This window comes from Zingiber officinale, chromosome 11A (genome assembly GCF_018446385.1).
Source record: "Zingiber officinale cultivar Zhangliang chromosome 11A, Zo_v1.1, whole genome shotgun sequence".
Lineage (NCBI taxonomy): Eukaryota > Viridiplantae > Streptophyta > Magnoliopsida > Zingiberales > Zingiberaceae > Zingiber > Zingiber officinale.
This window is the reverse complement of record NC_056006.1, coordinates 57,452,631-57,460,392: the sequence shown is the minus strand read 5'-3', so window position 1 is coordinate 57,460,392 and position 7,762 is coordinate 57,452,631. Positions and strand designations below refer to the sequence as shown.

At 38.2% G+C, this 7,762-nt stretch overlaps 1 long non-coding RNA gene across 2 annotated transcripts in view; it reads right to left on the bottom strand.

The window, feature by feature from the left end:
* Positions 1 to 1,377: 1,377 nt before the first annotated feature.
* LOC122030889 overlaps positions 1,378 to 7,762 on the bottom strand; it is a 44,473-nt gene continuing 38,088 nt past the window's right edge. Inside the window, exon 5 of one of the 2 annotated variants that reach the window (XR_006125648.1) lies at positions 1,378 to 1,674. This is a non-coding gene — a long non-coding RNA (uncharacterized LOC122030889). The remainder of the gene's footprint in view (positions 1,675 to 7,762) is intronic. The other variant, XR_006125646.1, reaches the window with a different exon arrangement.

The following is a 7,762-nucleotide window of genomic DNA, read 5'->3' as shown; positions in this document are numbered from 1 at the left end:
ACAGGGAGGGAACTTAGCCTGCTTGTCTATAGAACCTCCCTTTTGGCTTCCTCCTGTATTCCACCGTTTCCTCTTGTTATCTTTGCCCGTCCAGTACTGCTTATTTGCCTGAGGTTTCTGACTCCCTGCTGTCTTGTCCTCCATCTTGACTGGCTTGAATTGCATTTGTTGTGCTTTGATTCTGTTCAGATAGTTCTCAGCGACTAATGCTCTGCTGACCAGCTCTTCGCCAGTCTGTGGTCGGTGAATTCCACTACTCATGTTAAGTGTTATTTCTGACCTCAGCATCCAGAGCATCAGTCTGACTCGTTCTTTCTCTGTACTTACTAGCTCTCGGAAGAGACGAGCTAGTATGTTGAATCTCTTTATTGCTTCTTTTACTGGCAGATCACCTTGTCTGAATTCTATAAACTCCTCATAATGTTTATTGGTGATCCATTGCAGAAGAATTCTTCGTAAAACTCAGTCCCGAAGTCAGCCCAGCTCATCTGATTGACTGCTCTCTTACTCTTAATTCTCTCCCACCACATACGAGCATCTCCAGATAGGCAGAAAGAGGCACACTTGACTTTCTCGACTTCTGGCCAGTCAAGAAGCTCCAGGGCTCAGTCGTGCCTGAGAAACTTTCTGGCTTCAGCTTCAGCCACTGTATCAGGTATGCTTCTTGTCTTCTAGGTGCTGTGGCGACTTCCAGGGTAGCTGGTGGAACCTCAGTCACCACTGGAGTCTCCACATTAATAGTTGGAGGACTGGGAGGGACTGGCTGCTGATTAGCCATCAGATTGACGATTACTTGTTGTTGCTCTGCCACTTATCTCTGGAGTTGGGCAACAACTTCAGAGAGATTTCGTTCAGTTGTTCTGGGCTCTTCGTTCTCCTGTGCTGGGTCCTTAGTACGAGCGGTACGAGTACGTCCTCTTCTTGACATCTGGTTATGTAGAAAGAGAAAAACTGAAATCGTCTCTATTCTTCCTAGACATATATATAAAAACATTGAAAAACCAAACAAGAACTTTTATCTCACTTTTGCACTTATAAGCAAATATTTTATAGGATTTCTCTATACTACAAATAATAAGGAAAAACATACTAGTAAAAAAAATTTTAAATACTTTCTTATTTGAAGACGGCAAGGCTGGTGCTGATGTGTGATGCTGGAGAATAGGAACCTGGCTCAGATACCAACTTGTAACACCCCACCCTCCTCACTACTAGTCTGTGAGGATGGGGCGCTACTCGACTACTAATTTATCATAACTAACATTGCACACATATGAATATCAATACATAAAACTCTCTAAACATGCAATTAATGACAGCGGAAACATGAATAACTTATCTCTACATTCTACTCCAGCATATATATACACAACTAAAATATATCATTCTGAACATGCTGAAATATATGTATTAATCTAAATATGCATGCAACATAACACAACTCAATAGTGAGACTAATATGCATAGCAATTCTAATGAGAAAATTCTAAATACATAAAGTCATTCTATGAATAAAAAAATCATCCACATGAATAAACAGTTTCAATAGTCTAAATACAAAACAATCTTAATAAATTCTTTTGCTAAATCCCAAGGCTTCTATAGTCCAAACATCACACATCCATCTGCACCTCCTTGTCGCCTTCCTTTGCTATAGATTTTCCTTTCCTTTATCTGCAGTAAGAGGAAATGCAACTATAAGCAAAATTTGCTTAGTAAGCGCTATCTAACTCACAAAACTCGAATATGCATGTGAATAAGAATAAATCTAAAACTGAATGCTTTAAAGGAGATACTACTCATGCTCATCTAATAGCAAAAGAAATATAACATACTGAAATACTAAACATGTAAGCAAATCTAAACAACATGTCAGCATACAAGAAACTAAACTTGCTGAATTTTAAACTTATGTGAAGCTTATTTCACTTGTTTAAAATTTATACTTTTATACTTCAAAATAATAATAATCTTTTCTTGGGCTCAGACTTAGTACCAATGCGCGCTCCCTAATAGAAATTGTGGTAGCGAGCCACCAGTCCTATGAGGGTAAAGACCTTGGTCTTACCAAGGCCGAGACCTCGGAAACGGTCACCTGGATTTGTTTAACGACAACCTCGGAAGTCGGGTACTAGCCTTCTCAAGTAAAATACTTATACTTGTTAATACTTCTAATAAAAGGATGTCTTATATAAAATTGAACTGAATTACTTATTAACACTGCACTGAAATGCTTAACAAAATCTGCACTGTATTAAATTACATGCTTAAAGAACTAAAACTATTTGTTCATGTTACATGCATCCAAAACAAGAGCAAAACCCACTGCATTCTTAAAAAAAACCCATCTAACAAATTATGCACAATGCAGCTGGTAAGGAACCTTCTATCAAAACCAAAAATTATCTCCATTCCTCTTACACACTACCACGGCAAGGAAACATAAAAGAAGTTATGGCCGGACATGTTTATCAGATCAGCCTGAAGTAAACCCAAATGGACAGAAAGGTGAACAAGGGACAAATAGCTAACAATAAGTTTCCAAAGGCTGATCATCTTCATACCATAACACAAAACCAACCAAATTAAGCTTGCTAAAAACTTAAAGTAAAACCTATATAAAACTGATTCACAACTTGAACTTTTATAGGGCAACCAAAATCTATAAACATGCTTCAGCAGAATTGCAAGGAAGAAAAACCAGAAGCTTGGATCTATTCTAACAATCCTTAATAATCACAATTCTCCACACAAAATCCGAAAACAAGGAGAAACTCGATCCCTAGCAAATCCAAGAATTTCTTGCGGCATATTCCGAACCAAAAGAAAAAAAAATTTTAATTCGAAGCTCAAAACTACCCTTACCGCAGGTGAGAGCACTTACCTTGGTGTTCTTGGACTTACAACCGAAGAAAGGCAGCTAGGGCTTTGGGGAAACTCAAACTCTCGGCCTCTGCTTCGTGCTTACGGCTTCTCCTCAACGAGAGGATCACAACCGTGTAAAGAACCCACGAAATAAACCCCTTGCCGGCCGTCGGAGACGAACCCTAGGTTCGGCTCTGTTTTCGCTCGAGCAGAAACGCCGCGCGGGAGAGAGAAGAGGAGAGGAGAAAGATTAGGTCACGGAAGAAATCAAGCCCTAAGTTCCACTCTTTATAACTCAAAACTTCTATCATCAACTACTACTTAAATACAATTTTGGCCTTTCCTTAATCAGCACGGCCCTGCTAGGTTCTTGGTCATCACGTTTCGCTTAAGTCTCGGTTCGAGTCGGAGGTCGCGGGTTCGAACCTTGGCCGGACCTCTTTATTTTTTAAAACTTCTGTCTTTTGGTAAAAATATCAAACGAACTCCAAAAATTGCATAAAAATACTCTAAAAATTCCAAAAAATCTCTAGAATATTTCTAAAGCATTTCTAAATATTTTTAACCACAATTAGAACTCTTAATGAGGAAATTTGGGTTGTTACAGAAGCACTAGAGGGGAGGGGTGAATAGCGCTCGTAGCATTCACACGTTTCGGATTCGTAAAACTGTCGAGTTAAAGCAGCGGAAATAAAAGACAACAAACGTGAACACAAGTATTTACTTGGTTCGGAGCCTAGGGCGACTCTTACTCCAAGGCCCGCGATCGTTGATCGCTTTCTATGAGCAACAACTATATCGCGCAAAGAGAGTACAAATATGTATTACAATAAGTGTAATAATAAAAAACAATTATATTGACGACAGAATCGAAATCTCGGAGCTCCGGGTCATCGGAGACTTGTAACAGCACTTCAGGGCGTCTTTTGGAGCAGCACGTTGTAGTAGAAGCACTTAAGAATTGATGATGTGCACTGCTGCTAGAACACCCCTTTTATGCACTGCTGGAGACACCTCAAAGCCCTTCCGAGGCGCTTCAAAGCAGCTGGGTCAGCCGCGTGGATCAGCGTTAAAATCTTCTCCTCTAATCCACTTGAAGGTGCCTCCAAGCTGGTCCAAGGCGCCTCCTAGCTGCGGTCCAGGGCGCCTCCAGCTCAGTCCAAGGTGCCTCCAGCTCTGCCGCCCAGACTTCAGCTCCTTTGCATCCGAGGCACCTCCAAGCTCCATGGAGGTGCCTCGGGCACTGTTCATCTGAGGTTGGCCTTGCTCATTTGTCCCTACAAAGCATGTTAGTTCACAAAACACACACATTCCCTGCAAGACAAAGTTAGCACACCTAAAATATAGTAAGAGTAGTATTTGACAGTCGTCGGACTATCCGAGTCTGACTTCGGATCTCCGACCAAAAACCCTAGGTCGACCTAACGCCTAATGTTCCCTCTACGGGGAGCGCGTCCTCACCTACTCCCCTCAAGAGAGATTACCTGATGCAGTCCGGTCCTCCAGACTGACTGGACTTTCTGCCTAGGGTTATCACCCCCTAGGATCTAGGGTTACCGCCCCCTAGGATTTTTCTCCACCTAGGGTCACCACCCCCTAGGACCTAAGGTTTCTCGCCCCCCCCCCCTTAGGATTTTCCTCCACCTAGAATTACCACCCCCTAGGACCTAAGGTTTCCGCCCCTTAGGGTTTTCCTCCACCTAGGGTTACCACCCCCTAGGACCTAAGGTTGCTACCCCTTAGGGTTTTCCTTCACCTAGGGTTACCGCCCCCTATGACCTAAGGTTACCACCCCTTAGGATTTTCACTTGCCTAACCGCAGTTAGGACTTTCCTGAAACACTTATTCAAGTATGTTAGACAACAATTAATCTTAACTTTGAACCCTTTGCCATTATCAAAACTCGGGTTCGATCGTCGGATGCTTCCTGCACCAACAATCTCCCCTTTTTTGATTATGGCAACCATAATTCAAAGTTAAGAAAAAAATGCAATAATAATCTTCAAAGTTTAAGTAAGACGCATAAGCAGGCTTAAGTAAATGAATGAAACATACTTAAGCCTTTAACGATGTAAGGCTCCCCCTTAATAAGAGCCCTTTAATTTGAATTTTAAGTTCTGCTTTGAATTTTCCTACTCTCCCCCTTTGCCATACATCAAAATAAACAAGTGGGTAACAGGGAATTTGTGATTAATGGCCTTAGCTTTAAATTTTCAAAAAATATTTAGAAAAAGATAACGATCTTAATATATATAGAGGGATAAAGACTTAGCTTTTTGAAATTAATAGTCTTGTAAAACGTTTAGCTAAGTAAATGTTTAAAGATTCACAAGAGATCTTTTAAGATAGCTTTAAAAGATAATGTTTGCAAATAACTTTAGCTAAGGAAAATAATTTAGCAGCATTAGAAAAAGTACGTAGATAACTTTTGAGAAGCCTTTTTTTTAAGACCAGTTAGCTAGATTCGAAAACTTAGATCTTGTAGATTCGAAGTACTTAGGTAAATTATTTTGAAAAGAGTTTAGCTAAACTTGAGAAAACTTTTTCGAAAAAATGCTTAATTCCATTTGAGATAGAACTTTTCTCAAAATTGGCTAAGTTTGAAGGCATTTTCTAAAAAGTACTTAAGTCAATTCGAAAAAGACTTTTGAGAAAAATATTTAGCTTAGCTAGTTTTGGAAATGGCTATAGAAGTCACTTAGCTAAAATGTTAGAAAGCTTTTCGAAAAACACTTAGTTGAAAACATTGAATTTTGAAAAATCCTTTAAAAGATAGTTTAAATTCGAAAAGATGCTTTAGCAAAAGTTGAAATAACTTTGAAAATGTTATTAGAAAATATAGCTAAAGTTGAAAAGTACTTAGCTTTGATTTTGAACTGAAAAAATGCTGAATTTAAAAAGTGCTTTAAGAAGAGATAAATTTGTAAAGTTGTAACTAAGGCCATGTTCACATAATTTCAAGAAGCCATAAAGTCCAAGCATGAGTAACTTAAAAATATTAAAATTAAACACTTAATTTTATTGCCCACATGTCTAACCAGTTAGCTACTAGCTGATTACTTTGAGAGCAACAGCTTTCACTTGGTTAGTCAAGTTAAGTCAATTGATCCAGTTTGATTTGACTATGTCTGGATGACTTAATTTGATTAATGTATTGTTGGTTTTTAACGCTCAGACTTACTGCGATGCACAGAAATAAGCATTCTAAAGTTTAGGTTGTACTCTATGCATCTCACGTCGTTCTAAGTTTCTTTCAAACACAAGCAAGTTAAGCCTAGTGTGCTTGTGAGATGCTTTGGCTAAAATCTAGGGGAACATGATATCTAGGGGGAAATTCCTAGGCTAAGTCCGAATTTTGAAAGTCTAACAAAATTGAGATTTTGAAAACATTATTTTTCCTAAAATTTTGAAGGATACAAGAACCAAGCTAATTAAAGATAAGGAACATAAGGTCTATTCTACAAAGCACATTCCTATTTGTCTTCTGAGTGCACTAAACTCAAGTTCAAGTAAGGGCTTTGTGAATATGTCAGCTAGGTTCGATTTGGACTCAACATAGTTAAGTACAATATCACCCCTAGCTACGTGATCCCTTACAAAATGATATTTTACTTCTATATGTTTAGTTCTTGAGTGGTGAATTGGGGGTTTTGGTTAGATTAATTGAACTTATATTATCAATTGAAATTTTAGTGTTCTGATATTTTAATTGGTAGTCTTTTAGGGTATGCATCATCCATAATAGTTGAGATGCACATTCTCCTAGGGCTATGTACTCAGCTTTAGTGGTTGATAGAGCAACACAATGTTACTTTCTACTTAATCAACTTACTAGGCACTGACCTAGAAATTGACAGCTACCACTTGTACTTTTTCTGTCTAGCTTACATCCGGCATAGTCTGAGTCAGAATAGCCAGTTAGATCAAGAGTGCAAGTCCTAGGGCACCATAGTCCTACATTTAGGGTTCCCTTAATATATCTAAGTATTCTTTTAACATGAGTTAGGTGTGCAAGATTGATATCTTGCGCACATACCTACTGCAAAAAGAATGTTCAGTCGACTTGCAGTTAGGTACAGTAGACTTCCTATCGCACTTCGATAGTACTTCAAGTCTGCTGATTTTCCTTCTAAGTCTAAGTCAATTTTAATATTGGTGGCCATTGGTGTGTTAATATTCTTCAAATTTTCCATTCCAAATTTTTTAATTAACTCCTTAGCATATTTAGTTTGAAAAATATATATTCCATCTTTGGTTTGTTTAATTTGTAAACCTAGGAAGAAGTTCAGTTCACCTACCATACTCATTTCAAATTCATTTTCCATTCATTTGGTAAATTCTTTTAAAAATCTTTAGTTGGTTGATCCAAAGATTATGTCGTCTACATAAATCTGAGCAATAAAAATATCATTTTCTAGGATTTTTACAAACAAGGTAGAATCTATCTGACCTTGGTTGAATCCTTTTGATATTAGATAGTTAGACAACCGTTTATACCAAGCTCTAGGTACTTGTTTTAGTCTATATAAGGCCTTCTTTAGTCTAAGGACATGGTTAGGATTTTCTAAGTCTTCAAATCCTGGGGGTTGACTAACATACACTTTTTCTTTAATAAATCCATTTAAAAAGGCGGATTTTACATCCATTTGATAGAGCTTAAATCCTTTATGTGCTACGTAGGCCAGCAGCATCCTAATGGATTCAAGTCTAGCTTCAGGGGCATAGGTTCCATCATAGTCTAATCCTTCTACTTGATTGAACCCTTTAGCTACTAACCTCACTTTGTTTCTAATTATTTCACCTTGATCATTTAATTTGTTCCTAAATACCCATTTAGTATCAATTATAGTTTTATCAGTGGGTTTAGGTACTAATTCCTAGATCTGGTTTCTTTCAA